Source organism: Lissotriton helveticus, chromosome 4_1 (genome assembly GCF_964261635.1).
Source record: "Lissotriton helveticus chromosome 4_1, aLisHel1.1, whole genome shotgun sequence".
Classification (NCBI taxonomy): domain Eukaryota; kingdom Metazoa; phylum Chordata; class Amphibia; order Caudata; family Salamandridae; genus Lissotriton; species Lissotriton helveticus.
In genome coordinates, this window is record NC_136063.1 from 436,559,155 (window position 1) to 436,578,827 (window position 19,673).

A 19,673-nucleotide genomic window follows, 5' to 3' on the forward strand; every position below is an offset into this window, starting at 1 on the left:
AGTTAGCTCTATGCCCCATCCAACTCATCCGTACCCTCTGTTTTACGAGTCCATGCATGAGCACCCACCTTCCTGCCCTGCATGGTCTGATGTGCTGCCCACTTTTCCTACCCTCCCTTGCCTAATTCTATGCCTCATCATTGCCCACCTGCTTAACCTCTGTGCTTAGCTTGCTGCCCCTACTCTACACTTGCCTTCCAATGTCTGTGTGCAAGCCCCTGCGTCCTCCTTTCTGCCTACCATATTCCCTGTACCTGCCACACTCCTATCTGCTCTTAGAGTGTTCTGTTGAGCTGCCACTGGCCTTTCCACCTGCCTAGTATGGTCAGATGGCTGCCACCTGTCCCTGCTACCTCCACCCTGCCTGTCCAAGTCCATCCCCATCCCCTCTCTCCTGTCCTCCGTTGTGCATTTTGCTGCCATTCCCTTCTGTCCTTCATGCTCTGTTTTGCTGCAACTGCTCCTCTTGCCTGCCCTGCCGGGTCTGTTGTGTAGTCCCTCCACCTTCTCTCTATTGTGTTTGTCCAGCACCTACCCCTCCATTCTGTCATCCATGGTCCTTTGTTTATGCCCCTGACCCCTCCACCTTGCCCACACCTGCCCTGTGTAGTCAGTTTGCTGCCCCTGACCCCTGCCACTTTTCCTCCAATGTCTGTGTGTATGCCATTATAGTCTCACTGTTGCTCTCCATGGTGTTTTGTGCTTCCAGTGCACATCCATTATGCCCTCCATGGACAGCTTGCTGCTCCTGCCTTGCCCCTTGCCCCCGGCCTCTGTTTTCCATGTGCAGACCCATATACCCTTCCTCCTGCCTTGTATGGTCCTTTGTTGTGCCCCTGCCCTCTCCCTCCTGCTCTTCATGTAACTGTCCCTCCTTTCTTTCCGGTAAGGTCAGCTTGCTGCCCTTGCCCCTTTCCCCTCTGCTCTCTGTTGTCAATTTGCATGGCCCTGTCCCCTCCCTATTGCTTTCCCTGGTCAGCTGTGCTGCACTGCCATCGCACTTGCCCTCCGTGGTGTATTGTGCTGCTACAACCCCTGATGCCTGCTCTGTAAGGTCAGTTTGGCGCCTTTGCCCATCTTCCTCTTGTCCTCCCTTATCGGAATCCAAGTCCCTATCTCCTTCCTCCTGCCCTCCGTGATCCAATGTACCTTATTTGCCAACATTTTGAACTTGGTAAGAAGGAGATTTTGAAAAAGAAAACCTGGGGAATTGATTTTCCCCATTGACTCACATTGACAAAGAGGAGCTTTTAGGCAGGAGACACATAAAATAAAGCCATTTTGGGATTGGAAACAGTGGGAACATCCTGCCTGAATGAGGTCTGTTGGCATGTGTGGTTGTTCTGCCACTGTCTCTTCCTTCTGCCCTCAATGATCTTTTATGTTTCAATAGCCTCTTTTGCCTGTACTATATGGTTGGTTTGCTGCCCTTGTCCCCCTTTCCTCTGCCGTCCATGGTCCATTCTGCTGCCACTAGCCTCTTGCCTGCCCAGCGTGGTCAAAGTATTGCCTCTGCACTCTCCTCCATGAGAGGGCCTTATTCCCATAGAAATTATAGTTAGTGCTCTAAACAGCTAAACTGAGGACATATTTTCTGAGTTCTTAAATAGCAACAAAGCGTTTTTAAATAGCACTTTTAAATATTTGATATCTTTATTATTGTTCATATAGTGGATCACTTGATTATTTGTTCGAGGATGGGGAGTTATGGCCAGAGCTGCAGACTTTGCAACTGTGGAACCAGGTTCCAGTTTTGGCATCAGCTCAACATCCTGTGATTCTGGACACATCTCCCAATGCCTAAAAAAATAAATAATATGTCCTTGAGTAATGATACTCATGTAATGCACTCCAATACTTCCGGGTCAAGCCTGTGCTATAAAATGCTGCAAAGAAACACACACAAAAAAAGTATGTTGCACACTTCTGACATTGGGCTATACTTGGGCTACATTTGGGTGATATTTGTGCTATATATGGGCTCTTTTTTCTCTAGTGGCTATCTTGGGAGACTTATCTGTTATGTAGCTCCCTAATTTCCTCATTTACTGCAGTGTCGTCAGTCGGAAATGCTTTCAGTTTTCTACTTTTATTCTATCAAGATGGTGTTCCGATGTGCCACATGTTTGGTATAAATTCAGAAAGTTAGCACTCTAGCTGCTCATTAGAAAACTATGGTAAAGCTGCTGATCACCAGGGAGTTAACTTCCTGCTTGAAGTGTTGACAGCAAATCAAATTTCAATAGCATTTCAGTAGGTTTTTGGGCTACCAGATGCCTATATACATTTTTACTTAAATATCTCTGAAACTACGGAACAGATTTACACCAAATCACAAAATTCACACTTTCTAGACCAACATCTAGCTTTCTGTCACATTTGGTGTAATTCCATTCAGTGGTTCGGGTTGTAGTAGTGTTGAAAAAATGAAATATCCCCGGAGGTTTAAAATGGGGAAATGCGTTTTGGGAACCCCCTTTTCTCTTGGCTGCCACTTGACAGATCACCCTGAAGCTTTCAGAATAGCAGCTGAACCAGAAAGGGGACTTTTTTTGTAAATTTTGTGAAGATTCCTCAAATAGCGCCAAAGCTATTGGCAAAACAAAAAATGCTTTTTCTATGGAAACTTTGGTCCTAATCCATAACTACCTACTGATGACCACCAGTAGGAAATATATATATATTCACAGAAAAAAATGAAGGGTACTTCAACGTTATAGTTAGGAAATGGAATTTAAAAAAATTAGAAATTCACTGAAAAAAACTAAAGTTTAGAGAGATGTTATAGTTAGGATCAGGTTTCATTCATACAAAACCAGAGAAATTCAGACATTGTAGTTAGTGAGCTTACTATAACTTGTGCCCCGCAATGCACTGCTTATGACCTCACATATTACATCACTCATGACAGGGTCAGTGATATCACCGATGACATCACTGATAAAATCTCAAATGACATGATAGATGATATCATCCAGTGACTGTGTGTGTTTTTTAAAAGTTTATGAATGTTAAATATATATACCAAGGTGCATTGGTGAATCAGTGAGTATATGAGTGCCTTTATAGATGGTTCAGTGAGTGTATGACTGACCGTATAAGTGAGTGATTGGGTCTCAGTGAATGTGTGGGAGAGTGACTGGTTCTGTGAATTTCAGTATCAGTTAGTCAGTTGCTGTTTGAGTAGCTGCATGGGTGTGTGAGTAGGTACGCGAGTGGATGTATTGATGAGTGATTGATTGTCTGACTACCTGTATGGTTGTCTGAGTGTCTGTGTGGGTGGGTGAGAGGGTGTGTGAGTGCCTGTATAGATGAGCAAGTGGGTGAGTCAATGGCTGTATGAGTTAGTGAGTACATCTGTGAGGGGCTGTATAAGTGAGTGTGTGTATGGCTGTTTGGGTCAGTAAGTGGATGTGTCAGTGGTATATGGGTGAGTAACTGGGTATGTGAAAGGCAGTATAGGTGGGTGATGGGTTATATGAGTGACTGTATAGGGGAGTAAATGAATGTGAGAGTGGCTGTATGGGTGAGTGTGTGTTTTCTTTATGACTGTTTAGTTAAGTTAGTATCTGTATGAGTAAGTGAATGGATATGTGTGTATCTGTATGGGTGAGTAAGTGACTGCATGGCTGAGTGACTAGGTGAGTGAGTTCCTATGTGGGTGACTGACTTAGTGTGTGAATAGCTGTATGGGTATATGAGTGGATATGTCAGTGGCTTTATTAGTTACTGAGTGGGTGTATGAGTGGCTGTATGGGTGAGTAAGTAGATATGTGTATAGATCTATGAATCTGTGAGTGGGTGTGTAAGTACTGGTATGGGTCTGGGAATGGGTTGGTGAATGGTTGTGTGGAAGTGGGTGTATGAAAGGTTCTATGGGGAGTGAGTGGGTAGGTCAGGGATTCTGTGGATGATGTCATAAGTGGTGTCATCAGTGAAGTTATTTTAGATGTCATCAGTGATGTCATTGACCGTGTCATGAGTGGTGTAATATTTGAGGTCATAAGCAGTGAATTTCAGGGTTGCGAGTTATAGTTAGCTCACTAACTATAACTGCTGAATTTCTCTGGTTTTGTGCCAGCAAAGCCTGAGCTTAACTATAATTTCTCTGTAACCTTAATTTCTTTCAGTAAATTTCTTTGGTTTTTTAACTAGTAGATGCAGTTGCAGAGTGGTGGAGAAAGGGGTCTGGGCCTTCAATCGCACTCTTAGGAATCCCGCTGTGTAGGATTTACTGGAGGTAGCAGGAGGGCTATTTGGCCCCCAAGATCCCTCAGAAGTAAAGTGGACTGCATCTCCGAACCAGTAGTGCACCACAAGATGCCTTTGCAGAGTGTTAAAGAAAGGGTGTGTGGCCTCCAAAGACCTCTTAGCAACCCAGCTGTGTGGGATACATTGGAGATAACTGGAGGGGTGTCTGAAGGGCGTCCTTGGGGTCAACTACACCTCCTGTTACCTCCAATAACTCCCACACAGCAGGATTGCTAAAACCTGGTAGGAGGCCATACCTCCTTTTTCTACCACTCTGCAAACGTTCCTTGTGGTGCACTACTATTTGGGAGATGTGGTCCCTTTGGCTCTTGAGGGTCCTTGGGTGCAGCTACGCTACAGCTTCATTTTCATTTTCATGCAATTCATAATTGTGAATTTGTTTGCTTAATTACAGATTGGTTGAAGAAGACACCTATACAAAAATAAGCAAAATAGCTAAGTTATCTGTTTCTCTTATTTGAATGCAATCCAAGCCCAATGGTGAAATTTGTTTTGTTTTGTTTAGTTTAAATAGGTTGTCCTCCTGAATGATTAACGGTGGACATTTCCTCTCACAACAATTGCCCAAGAGGGCATAATTGTAAAAATTTTTGTCCTTATTATTCTTGGTAAAGTATGGCTATGATTCATTTTCATATTATTGCTAAGCATTGTTTTCAAATGTGGCATTCATTCAAATGGGGCGTAACTATTGCTATTTATATCGTCTTCTAATTTTTTGTTCATTATTTATTTTATTGTACATGCCCGAGTAAAGCAAAACAAGGTAGCGCTGTATATTACAAGATAGCCGCTATGAAAATTTAAATTATCAGTTGTGGAGCCCAATGGGGCATAACTGTGGAATATTATTTATCTTAGTAATTTTGGCAAAGTATGGCTATGATTAATTTTTTGTAACATTGTTAAGCGCTGTTTTCAAATGTGGCATTCAGCCAAATGGGGCGTAATTATTGTTTTGTAGAATTTTTTATTTATTATGCATTGTAAATGCCCGAGACAAGTGATACAATGCATTATTGCACATTATAAAATGGCTGCTATTGACATTCTTTGCCTAAGTTGAAGAAAAGTCCACTTTCTATGTTATTTACTGCATGAATGATAAAAGGGTGGTTGACGCAATTGTATCTCCCCCAAGAAAAGTTTCTAGCTCCACGCCTCTGATCAGCGTTCAATGCTATATTAGTGATGCGTTGCAGACGCCGTGCACTTTTGCGGCTTCCCGTCTGGACGGTGATCAGATTGGCATGGTATATCGATGATTAACTAGCTCTTAGCGGGGGCAGGTAAGCAGGAGCAGGTGTTCTCTCTCCGTATAACCCTACGCATTTTTATTGTGGGACATCTTTATATTATACATTCTTTTCATTTTCTTGCAGTTGGGTCCGCTAGGTGGGACCTTAAATTAATATTGTGGCTCCCTTTCACTGTTCTGCTGAAAGACCGAGCAGGTAAAGTCTACCCTTTTTTCTGGTCTCTGGTATTGCTTTGTGATATTTGTGGGTAAACTATTTTAATCTTACACTACATTGTTTCCATTTTAGCCTTGTTTTATTTGTGGACTAGCTCCTAAAAATAATTGCTTATTTGTTGTTGCCTTGTTAATATCTTTGGACTGACATATATAGAAGCCCTTAAAATGCCACCAACCATTGTAGATGTGAGTATACATTGAGCATAGCTTATATGGACTATGATCAGGTGTTACATTAACCCACCAAGAAGACCAATGGTTTCCTCCAATGGGGGGCTGCAAAAAACACAGCTATTTATGTAAACTATTTTCTAGCACCTTTCATACTGAACTTATTGTATTGTAAAGACACCACTGATTTCCTAAGTTAAATACATCACATCAATTGAGAATCAGACTATCTCTTAGTCAACTTAGATGTGAACTCCCTGTGCACTAAAATCAGGCTTAATTAAGAGTTAGAGGCATGCACACTCTGTCTCAAAACCAGATCCATCAAATTATCTGACCACACCAGCAAGTTGAGATACTGCCTGGTACACTTTATTTTGTGCTCTGTAATACATACCATAAGCAAATCTCAGGTTGCCTGCTATGCCTACAGGTTTACGAATCTTTTCATGGCCTCATGGAAGAAGCAGGTGGTATGGATGGAATAAAACTCCAGTTTCACTTCCCATATAGTACTATGGATATCCTACATCAATGATCGCTTCCTTTTTTTGAATGAACCAACATTGAGTCAGAACAGTTAATTGAAGATTTGCAAATCAATGATCTGAATTTAACATTAATTTACAAAATCAGTAATACAAGCACTAAAGGCCTGATTCGCAAAGGTAAACATACACTTTTGTGTAAGATTACGATTGTTTGCTATTCACAAAGGGATTTATGAGCAGTATTATTGAGTGCAGAGGCTCTGTACATAAAAAGACATATCTTCTATGTGCAGAGACTCCACACTCATAAAGATGTTACTCATAAATCCCTTTGTGAATATAAAACAATTGTAAACTTACCAAAAGTGTACATTTACCGTTTTGATTCAGGCCCTTGGTTTTTGATTCTTCTTCTAGAAACCCAAGAAAATCAATTACCCACCAGACTATGCAGAAAGAAACAGTTGAACAGTGTGTAAAATGCTGACAGCCATCACCCAGTTGGTCTGAAATGGAGCATCCCTAATTGGGAATTGATTAGAACATAAAGAAATTGCTCCAATAATTCCCTATACAGAGAGGAGAAGCATAAGACACTCATGAAATTACTAAAGGTTAAACAATGGGATAGAAATATATCCTATTTGACAAGTCTGTAGAAAAGAAGCAAAAGGGGAACAAAATTAAGTTCCAAGCAGATTTCTATGACAAATCACATAAATAGATGTACTACCATTGTTTGGCATCAACTGGACTGGGAAAATGTGAGGTGGAGACAGAGACAGACTCCTGCATATGACAGAATCACAACTTACAAGTGGATACTAAGTATTCAAACATCTTCAATACAGATGAGAAACTGACTGTACATATTGGATAAATGCTGAACTTGTTACTTATGAGGGGCATGGTCAAGATGCGCCTGGAGCGGTTGTGTTTCTGTGAGCTCCTTTAGCAACTCACCTACTAACACCCTTCAGAGGATCCCCCGATGTTGCTTCCGACATTCTGATACAGTCTGTCAGCTCACTGGGCCAGCAGGGCTCCAGCTGACTGTGCGACTTGTGGCAATGCTGCAGCTTTGTGTTGGGAGCCGAGCAGTGGCCTTGCGCAGCCAACAGCAGAGGAGAGGACGTTGGGGATGCGCTTGGAGAGATGACCCTGTGCCTCCGAATACTTGGCCAACCAGAACTGCTGCACAACCCTTTGCTTACAACCGCCAGAATGCTCCACCATTGCTTCACTACTAGGACACCACAGTGAAGCAGTAAAGCAAGAGACTTTTACAAAGTGGATACCCCTTTGACCCCACTCACAGAAACTGCTACTGCCCCCCCACCCCCACACACATTTGCCTGTTGCAGTGGCATGGATATCAGGCCAATTTGAGTGCACCAAATAAAATACACAATATATTCTTTTGGTCTCTGTCATGAATGATGACTGTCTCCTTAATATAATAAAATGTATGTAGTCTCTGCAAAGGGATTTTGAAGGAGCAGGTTGGTGGCGCTTAAGCAGGTTAACGGTGCAGTGTACTAAGGGAACAAAGAACAAATGCTTCACGGTGCAACCAGGTCAGAGGAAGACCCAAAACCCCTGTATACGTTATGAGCTAAAAGCCCATAACAATACAATCACAAAACAAGTCCTGGGCACACATATACAAGATACAGTTGGTACAAAATGAAATTAAAAGGAGGTCGACACCGGTAGTTCCATGACAGTTGTTTTATGTGAGCAGTATTCGTTAAAGAAAACAACGCCAGCCGACACGTGTTTCATCAACAGGTCACTACCTGTGACTCTTCATGGGCGATAAATGCGCTTGCGTGTTTCGATGAACTGGTGATGATGCCGACTCAGTCAACGGGTAAAAGTATGAGCCGCGGATGGGCCAGTCAAAATTTACGAGTGTCATCCGGGCGGGTGCGTCCGTGTCTTGGCAGGGCCTGAAAGTGCAGGGTCCAGCCTGTGCTCGTCTCGCCGTGGAGAATGGGAGCATTAATGTATATTTATTAAAATTGCTCACATAAATCTTGTCCACAATGTGTAAATCAAAATAAGAAATATAAGTAAAAACTCTAAACCCATCAAGTATGTTGGTACACATCAAACATTGTCTATACATAATCACAACAAAGCATTTAAAGATTTCTAAAACAGATTATCCATATCTAAGGTACACCACATATAATCAAAGCATTCACAAACATATAAAAATTACTCTTTGTCCAACTGTTGTCTCTTAGCAAGTCTCTTTTAGATATACTATCCAGTCCTTTATAGAAATACTGTTGACACAGCGTTTCGTGGTTCTTGGAGTCAATCCCCCACCTTCTCAGGACAAATTCATAAATGTAAAAAAAGAGATGTTCACTAAAGGAGGCAAAAAACAAATAAGACCCAATAAGTTCAAATTTCTAAATTACTTTCCAAGCATGTCATAATTTAATTCAGTGCATTGCAGACTGCATTACTGTGTGTACTACTTTGTTTATTTTTCCCTTGCTGTGCTGTTATTTTCTTCCTGCTGCTGCTGCCCTGTGGCCCCGCCCCCGACTCAGCCCCGTACCTGCCTCCCTACCTCTGCTCCCACCCCCTCCCCTACTGATGACCACTGCACAGTCATGCAGTGGACGCGCCGCTGGTGAGCCAAAGGCGCACCTAAGGCAAGCCCGTCTGCGCCCGTCCGCATCCAGACCGTGTCTCGACCGCGACCAGCGCCAGGAACCCTGGTTCTCCTAAGTCACACCTCTACGATTCCACCACCCTCAATGCACTCAATCATGAAAGACACACTGCCTGTGGAAGTTCCTCACCGAACACCACCCACGGACAGTTCTTTTGCAGATCCTGCCACAGATCCTTTATTATCGACTAAACCCCCACAACCTCCGAAGGCCCGCTTGAGGCATGCACCCACAAAACCCTGACATGCATCCTCCTCAACTTGACAACTGCAGCGACCCCGACTCCGCCACTCTACTTGGCAACCTAGCTAAGCTCGGACTGAAGCAGCTGGTCAACACTTTCACTCATAGAGCTGGACACACCCTCGACCCTATCTCCGCGAGAGGGAAAAGCATCCGCTTCAGCCACACCACCCAGCCCCTCTGGACGGACCACCACTGCATCCATTTCGCCTTCAACACCACCACAGCACCCAAGCCTGCCCCACTCCCGCCATGATGGAACTGAAGCAAGGTCACAGAGGACCAACTCAACACCACCCCCTCCAAGACCTTCCCAGCACCACGACCGACACCAACTCGGCAGCCATGGAACTTCACCGATGGGTATCCCGCTGCGACGACAAGCTTGCAGCCCTCTGCCACCCCGCCAAACAATGCCCTCTGAAGGCCGCATGGATCACCATGGAACTGCAAGAGGCCAGACGCTTCTGCAGACGCCTAGAAAAATCTGGGGAAACCAGACAACCTCTGAAGCGCAGAACAACCACAAAAACGCCCTGAAGGAATACGACCAGCGTATAAGAAACACCAAACAGACCTTCACAAGAGACAAGATCCAGACCAATGCAGCCAACGCCAAGGAACTGTTCAACGTCATACAGCAGTTTGCAAAACCCCCCAGCAAAACCATGGACATCACATCTTCCCAGGAACTCTGCAACAAGCTCAGCGGCTACTTTCATTGGAAAATCAAGGTCCTCTACCACAGCTTCAGCGAAAAGCCGCTGGACATGACCACCCCCAACACCATCCACAAACCAACCATCATGACCTGGAATCCCGCCACTGTCACCGCCACCATCGAACACATCACCACGACCATGAAGAAAACCCATTCAGGAGCACCAATGGATCCCTGCCCACCACACATATTCCACAGGGCCACCGCCTCCATCGCACCCGAGCTATGATGGATCATCAACTGCTCCTTCACGTCGCGCATCTTCTCAGATGACTGGAAACGGGCGGAGGTTAAACCCCTCCTCAAGAAACCAACAGCCGACCCAACAGACCTGAAGAACTACCGGCCCATCTCTCTTCTCCCCTTCGCGGCTAAAGTCACAGAGAGACTCGTAAACGTCCAGCTGACCACCTTCATCGAGGAGAACTTCATCCTAGACACCTCCCAGTCTGGATTCTGCTGCAACCACAGCACTGAGACCGCCCTCCTCACCGCCACCGACAACATCCGCAGGCTACTCGACCAGGGACACACCGCGGCCTTCATCCTTCTAGACCTCTTCGCAGCCTTCGACATGGTTTCACATCACACTCTTGCAACCGGACTTCACGATGCAGGGATACAAGGAGCTGCCCTCGACTGGGTCCAGTCCTTTCTCTGATGGATTTAACCCAGATGTCTTGAATGGGGTTGAATGTTTTGATTTGTTCTGCATTCCGTCCATCAATTGTGTGTCTTTTGCTTTCTCTCCGGCAGAACCCAGAGGATCAGACTCCCTCCCTTCCTCTCTGTACCAACCGATATCTTTTGCGGAGTACCCCAAGGATCATCGCTCAGCCCCACGCTCTTCAACATTTACATGGTCGCTCTCGCCGCCATCGTCAGACAGCATGGGCTCAGCATCGTGTCCTACACCGATGACACCCAGCTTATACTCTCACTCATGAAGAATCCCGAAGACACCAGACTCTGCTTCCAGGAAGGAACAAAGAATGTGGTAGCCTGGATGAATGAAAGCTGTCTAAAGCTCAATTCAGAGAAGACTAAGGTCCTCATCCTCGGACCCTGCACCTCCGCCTGGGACAACACCTGGTGGCCCTCCGCCCTCTGGAACCCACCCACCCCGACAGACCACGCACAAAACCTCTGCATCATCCTCGACTCTTCCCTCTCCATGAACTGCCAGATTAACACTGTTGCCTCCACTAGCTTCCACTGCCTACGCATCCTCCGCAAGACCTTCAAATGGATCCGCCCCCGATTGCAGAAGGACCGTCACCCACGTGCTCATAACCAGCAGACTGGACTATGGCAACGCCCTATACGACGAAATCAACAGGACCCACCTGCACAGGCTCCAGACCATCCAGAATGCCAGAGCCAGGCTTGTCCTCGGGACACCGCACCACGAACACATGACCCAACACCTGCGAGACCTCCACTGCCTCCCCGTAGAGAAGAGGGTCACTTTCAAACTCCTCACCCACGCCTACACATCCCTCAACAACATCTGACCCAAATACCTCAATGAGAGAGTATCCTTCCACGTACCCAAGAGGAACCTCGGCTCCACCGACCTTGCCCTGGCAGAGGTCCCCCACATCCGCAGGGACAGAACAGGAGGGAGAGCCTTCTCTTACATCCCGGCCAAGACCTGGAATGAGCTCCCAGTGAACATCATACGCTGCCCGACCATGCACAAGTTCAGGACGGACCTCCAGACCTGGCTCTTCGACTGATTCTGAGCTATACCCCCCTCCCCCCCCCAGCGCCTTGAAGGGTGAGTAGCACGCTCTATAAACCCCCTGATTGATTGATTGACTAATGACTCATAAAGTGCCCACAATTATATGTTGTTTTAGACAATTGTTTAATAAGATAAACCAACGTCTTATTTAATTAATTAATAGATTGTTGGAGACAATGTGCAAAGAGAAAGGAAGTACTCTTTGATATATTATCACATTTTATTAACATGATCCCCATAGGTTTGTGATTAAATACATATTTCAGATAATCCAATAAATACCTTTATTTCAAATCCTTTCCCTCTCTCCTTCGGGAACTTATTTCAAGGTTGAGTTATAATCACCTCCAGTCAAACAAGCATATTCTACAAGATGTGTATATTTAAATGAGACCATTTTATTTGTTGCAGGTCTTGTGTACTGTGTGACCCATAATGTGGTCTTCACTTACTTAGTATTAGAAGACAAATCTATTCTGTTAAATCGACCTTTTCATACCAGTATGCATTAGTTTATGAATCTCCCTATTAATATCATATATGGAGTTATTATTACATATGGTCAGATCGCTCAAAAATGTGATTCTGACCGTCGGAAAGTCCCACAACAGTCAGAGTGATGTGTGGTCTAATTGTGCTTCTCCAATTCAACAACAGTTTCCCCCCAGTTTTATCATGCGCGAACTTGGCCCAAGGGCATTAAAGGGCTTACATCAGAATCAGATTAGGTTACACGTTTTTTTTTCCAAGCACGGGAATATTGAGTGATTTTGCCCAGAATCACAGGATGTTGAACAGAGGCCGGGATTCGAGTCTGGTTCCCCAGTTTAGAGGTCGGCAGCTCTAGCCGTTAGGTCAACTCTCTTCTCCTGTTATGGAATCACTGGGGCGACAAAAATAATTAAAACGTTGTGGTAAAAAAACATTCAACGCACAATGATGGAAAACTGTGGGTAGTGCCAAAAACCTTGTTTCCGTAACTTCTATGACTTCACAGGCACACATACAATTGGTTTTATGATAGCTGTGAAAAACACGCTGCAGCTGCGCTCCAGCACGTCATGTTTCTCAACTATTCCATTTGCTGTAATAGCACATCCACCGGTTTGCCCCGCTCCATCAAAGCCTTCCTGTCGACGTCCACTTGAAGCCCCAAAGGTGATCGGAGCGCTGGGGGCTGAAACAGGACGCACTTGGCAGCGCGTGCAGACGTTTGCTCTCACCTCAGAATCATGTGTGACATCAGCCTTTTACACCATGTCTCGCGCTCAACGACGGTAACTGACCGCCCCTTGTAATTGGATGATTACCGCATTGCTGAGAATTTTTCGTCATTTTTGCCCCGTTAGTGACCGCATCCTTAGAAGCCTCTTCAGTCTGTGTCTTTGTAACTTACTCGGTCCTGCTAAGCGTCTTCAGTGTTACAGACAAGTTGCAAAAGAGGGCATACTTGAAAGAAAACACATTCGACAATCGAAACAATTAGATGGTTTCCTGTGCTTGATCTAAAGATGAATAGGAGTGATGATCAGGCTAGATTCAGGGAGGGGCCTGCATGCTGCAGCCAGGACTGCATCAGCTGAAGTTCAGGGGCAGCGTATTCATTTTGGAGACAAAAAAAGGGAACAAGTAAGGGGGTGGACGCGGTTAGACGGAGTCCCCCCACTATGGTTTTTTTAGCAAGGGGATTACGTTCCGCTTGCTAGAGGTTAAGAAGCCTGAGGAGCGCACCTTGATAATAAGCAAACTCTGGGCATATTTATCACGGTTTTGTGTTGCCTTGCACCGCGTAAGGGTGACACAAAACCTAGAATGACATTTACCAAGTCTCGGAATGCCACAATGTGTGGCTTCGTAAATGTGGTGCAACGCAAGGCAGTGCAAGTCGCTGCCTTGCATTACTGTGCCCCAGGGAGGAGTTCCGTAGATGTTGGTGGGTGTTCTCAGGCATCCACCTATGAATTTTGGCGCATTCTCAGATTTGCCATTTGTGGTAGACTTGGGAATGCATTAAAATGCCACACCTCCTCAGGGGAGGCATAACAAGGAGAAATATCTTTATTTCCCTAATTTTTTTCCTGTTTCTATGTGTGCTGCATTCTGCAGCAGAGGTAGAGAGAGAAAAAAGCCTCAGATGATCGTTTTTGTGAAGGAAGTTGTCCCTTCCTGCACAAAACAATTCTTCCTACAATGCAGGTGCCATTGCACCATGACGCAAGGGTGCCTGTGTGGTGCTATTTAGCGCTTTGTGCATCAGCGCAGGCAGAGAGCAGGAATATGCTGTATAATGTTAAGTAACTGGGTGGTGTGGAGTGCAAAAAAAGATGGATAAAGGCCCAGATCTCTGTACTGGGGTGAATGTATGACATTGTTCTGCATTCTGTCCATCAACTGTTGTTTTGCATTTGTCACCCTGAGTGGGATGGGTATGCTCAGACGTGAATCCCATGCTCTCCACACCACTGGAGTCAAGCTATCCTTGCTGAAGACGGCTGATAGCCAGAAACCGGTCCTAGGATGCTTGATTCCGGTCCAGGAAAGACATGGCTTGGCAGTTCGGGCTGGACTGTTCCCATGAGGCACAGGGTCAAGGCTGATTTGCATATGGCCATGTCTGAACTGGGGTGGTGTGGAGTACAAAAAAACGATGGATTTAGGCTCAGATCTCTGTACTGGGGTGAATGTATGACATTGTTCTGCATTCTGTCCATCAACTGTTGTTTTGTATAATGTTAAGTATGGCACATTTCTTCCCTCTCCCTTTCACACATGCAGCAAGGTGGCTTGCTGCGTTGCGTTGAGTGAAAATTTCATAAATATGCCCCACAGTGTGTAACCAGGCTTCACAGTGCTTTAAAAGCATTCTACTGAAGTCAGACTATTTAAAAAAAAACATACAACGTACTTCGTATAGTCTCAGTTTCACTTTAAAATGTAATCCCAAATTACATGCATTTGCATCAGAATGGATGTCCCTTAAGCTATTATTATGAAGTTAGCAGGCTAGTGGTTGTGGGTGGAGTCTAGGGGTGGACAGGAAGAGGAGGGGACGGACAAGGGAAGAGGCAGTTAGAGTAGAGACAGGGACCACTGTGCCTTTAACTAGGCCGGGTCACCCCTCCTGCCGCCATCACCCTTCTGCCTGCTGCCGCTGTACCGAGCGACCCAGCCGCCGCTGAGCTGCCCGGCCGTGCAGATTTCCCGCCGCTGCCTCCCTGCGGCCCCGCCCACCACCAGCCCATTGGACGACCCGCCCCCGCCTCCCAGCTGACCCGCCCTCCCGGCTCCAGATTTAAGGGGGATTGCAGCGAGAGACCAGGAGTGACCACTGTGCCTTTAACTAGGCCGGGTCACCCCTCCTGCCGCCGTCACCCTTCTGCCTGCTGCCGCTGTACCGAGCGACCCAGCCGCCGCTGAGACGCCCGGCCGTGCAGATTCCCGCCGCTGCCTCCCTGCGGCCCCGCCCACCACCAGCCCATTGGACGACCCGCCCCCGCCTCCCAGCTGACCCGCCCTCCCGGCTCCAGATTTATGACGCCCCCAGAGCGACCGCGCAGCGGACGCGCGCAGCGGGAGCACCGACTGAGCGCCGAAGGTGCGCCAAATGTAAGCCCATCTGTGCCCGTCCGTGCCTGGCCCGCGCCCAGTGCCAGGACCCCTGGCCCCCGCAAACTCCAGCCCTCCCGCCGGACCTACGCCGCCGCCGAACTCTACGCACTCAACGCTGGCCGAACACCGGGTTGCTACCGAGCCACCCCGAGACGCACCCACGGACCCTTCAGCTGCCACTCCTGCAAGTTCACCTGCAACCGGACCCACGCTACACCAGCACCCACCAAGCCGAACTCCAGCAGCACCCACCTGAAGTGCATCCTGCTCAACACCCGCTCCGTCCACAGACACGCCGTCGAGATCTGGAACCTGCTCGACACCACAGCCCCAGACGTCGCCTTCCTCACAGAAACCTGGATGAACGCCTCCTCGGCGCCCGACATCGCCATCGCCATCCCGGACGGCTACAAGATCATCCGGAGGGACCGCGTCAACCAGACAGGAGGAGGCATCGCCATCATCCACAGGAACACCATCCGCATCACGACCAACGCCGACGACACCCTCGCACCCACCGAACACCTGCACTTCCAGATCCACATCAACCCCAAGACCACCCTCAGAGGCACCCTCATCTACAGACCCCCGGGACCACGCACACAATTCAGCGAGGACATCGCCGACTTCATCAGCCCGCACGCCCTCCTCTCCGCGGACTACATCCTCCTCGGGGACCTCAACTTCCACCTGGAGAACAACAACGACCGCAACACCACCACCCTGCTGGACAACCTCGCCAACCTCGGACTCAAGCAACTGGTGACCTCCCCCACCCACTACGCCGGACACACACTCGACCCGGTTTTCTCTTCCAGCAAGGACATCGCCTTCAGCCACGCCACGGGACTCCACTGGACGGACCACTGCTGCGTCCACTTCAGCTTCAGAAGGACCACACTCCACCATCACCAGCAACAGGTTCCCCGCAGAAGCTGGAACAAGATCACTGCAGACCAGCTCGCTACGTCCCTGAGCAAGAACCCTCCCACCAGCACAACGAACCCCAGCCAAGCGGCCACCAACCTCACGAAATGGATCAGCGACTGCGTAGACGACCTCGCACCTCTGAAGACCCCGCCGAGCAGACCCGGAAGCAAGAAAGCCCCATGGTTCAACGACGAACTCAAGAGCTCCAAGAAGAACTGCAGAGCACTCGAGAAATCCTGGCGCAGAGACCCAACACCGGACAACATGACTGCCCTCAAGCTCGCCACCCGAAAACACCACCATCTGATCCGCGCCACCAAGAAAACTGCATTCAAGGAACGACTGGACAACAATGCACACAACAGCAAGGAACTCTTCAACATCGTGAAAGAGCTCTCCAACCCCAACGCCGGTAACAACGACATCACCCCTTCGCAAGACCTCTGCAACTCCCTCGCCTCCTACTTCCACAACAAGATCGCGGACATCCACAACAGCTTCAGCACTCAACCGACGTACGCCACGACCGAACCACCGCCCCCCACCACCACCCTCCGCGCCTGGACCCCGATCAGCACCGAAGACACCATCCGCACGATGAACTCCATCCACTCCGGATCTCCGACAGACCCCTGCCCTCACCACGTCTTCAACAAGGCCGATGCTGTCATCGCACCCCACCTGCGGGACATCATCAACACCTCCTTCGACTCCGCCACCTTCCCGGAGAGCTGGAAGCACGCCGAACTCAGCGCTCTTCTCAAGAAACCATCAGCCGACCCCACCGACCTCAAGAACTACCGCCCCATCTCGCTGCTCCCGTTCCCGGCAAAAGTCATCGAGAAGACCGTCAACAAGCAACTGGCCGCCTTCCTCGAGATGAACGGTTCCCTCGACCTCTCGCAGTCTGGCTTCCGGGCCAACCACAGCACCGAGACCGCCCTGATCGCAGCTACCGATGACATTCGAGCCCTGCTCGACAACGGAGAAACAGCGGCCCTCATCCTCCTGGACCTCTCCGCGGCCTTCGACACTGTCTGCCACCGTACCCTAGTACAGCGCCTCAGCAACGTCGGAATCCAGGAGAAGGCACTGGAGTGGATCATCTCCTTCCTCGCCGGAAGGACACAGAGAGTCCACCTCCCCCCGTTCAGATCGAAGGCCACCAAAGTCATCTGCGGCGTTCCTCAAGGCTCCTCGCTCAGCCCAACACTCTTCAACGTCTACATGAGCCCCCTCGCAGTCATCGCACGCCAGCACAACCTCAACATCATCTCCTACGCCGACGACACCCAGCTGATCCTCTCCCTCACCAACGACCCCACCAGCGCCAGAGCCAACCTGCACGAAGGGATGACAGAAGTAGCCAAATGGATGTCGAACAGCCGCCTGAAACTGAACTCGGACAAGACGGAAGTCCTCATCCTAGGATCCTCACCCTCCGCCTGGGACGACTCCTGGTGGCCCCCCGCCCTGGGCAGCGCACCCAAACCAACAGACCACGCACGCAACCTGGGCTTCATCCTGGACTCCTCCCTCTCCATGACCAGAAAAGTCAACGCCGTCTCCTCGTCGTGCTTCAACATCCTACGCATGCTACGCAAGATCTTCCGATGGATCCCCTCCGAGACCAGGAAGACGGTCACCCAGGCCCTCGTCACCAGCCGTCTGGACTACGGCAACTCCCTCTACGCCGGAACCACCGCAAAACTCCAGAAGAGACTCCAGCGAATCCAGAACACCTCAGCACGACTCATCCTGGACATCCCCCGCCGCAGCCACATCTCCGGACACCTGAGAGACCTGCACTGGCTCCCGATCAACAAGAGAATCACCTTCCGGCTCCTCACCCACGCTCACAAAGCCCTGCACAACCAAGGCCCAGGATACCTCAACAGCCGCCTCAACTTCTACGCTCCCAAACGCCAGTGTCGATCGGCCAGCCACGCCCTCGCCACCGTCCCCCGAATCCGAAGAGCCACCACAGGAGGAAGGTCCTTCTCCTACCTGGCCGCCAAGACTTGGAACTCCCTCCCGACCCACCTCCGCCTGACCCAGGACCACCTCGCCTTCAGGAAGCAGCTCAAGACCTGGCTGTTCGAGCAGTAGCGGACCCCCTCCCCCCAGCGCCTTGAGACCCACCGGGTGAGTAGTGCGCTATATAAATGCTTTGATTGATTGATTGATTGAAGGTAATAGAAGCAGACAATAAAGCTCCAGTAAAACAGTAAGCAGAGTCTGTATTTCTTTGTAGCACGATGCTACAACTGGCGACGAGGGTGGGATACTAAACCCACTACCTGCGACACCCTGAAGAAACACACCCTGTCCCAAGCAGCGCAGAGGAAAACGCTGCCGAGTGGGGCCACGCTGCCGCCTGAAGGACGAGGCCAGCAGCTGTTGAAACTGCCCCTCCAGAGTCTGTGAGGGAGCTGAGAAGGGCCACAGAAACGAGCGCTGAATCGCTCGATAGACAAGAAGCCAATCGCGTTAAAATGCGTCTCACGCCGGAAGCGTGTGCTCTGGGTAAGCTGCCTGTGTACAGAGATCGGGAGCCCACTCTGACCCTGTGTTGAGCCCAGAAAACGAAGAAGAAGTGCCCCAGAGCAGCGGACATCGTCCGCGACGTGCTGCCATCAAGCGCCGCTGAGCGCACTACAATTCGAGCCCGGGTGCCGTCGGAGGTCGGAAAACCTCATGCCCGATGCGTGAGGTTTGGCATGCGGTCAGCGCAAAAGAGCGGGAACCAAGAAAGCGGGCTGGGAGCCCACCCCAACCTCACCTGGTGCCATCAGTGACCAAGAGAAGGTATCCTGGCCGGCGCTGTGGCCTGAAGTTGACTGCCGGTGAGTCCAGAGCAAGTGGAAACCGAATGTGCAGAGAGAGAGAGAGAAAGCCTCGTGTGTGCCTGCAGTGACGGCGGCCATCTTGAAGTCAGGCAGTGGGAAAGGACACCCCTGTGTAATGTGAAGGCGGCCATCTTGGAGTCTGGCACAGGGCAAAGAAACAAGCATTGGCACCTGAAGTTAAACAAGCATTGGCAAACAAACAAGCATTGGCAAACAAACAAGCATTGGCAAACAAACAAGCATTGACAAAGACGAGCATCGACGACTAAATAAGCAGTGGCAAACAAACATATCATTGAGGCAAATAGGAAGCGGGACACCCATCGGACAACATGGTGTCTGACGATGAAGCCAATCCACCGCAACAAGGCGATGTCAAGCCCAAGGTTGCAGGTGGGTCGCACCTACGAGCGCCCGAGCCTCTCAAAGTGACCACTGGGGGAAGCATGGGTCCCAGATGGCAAGAATGG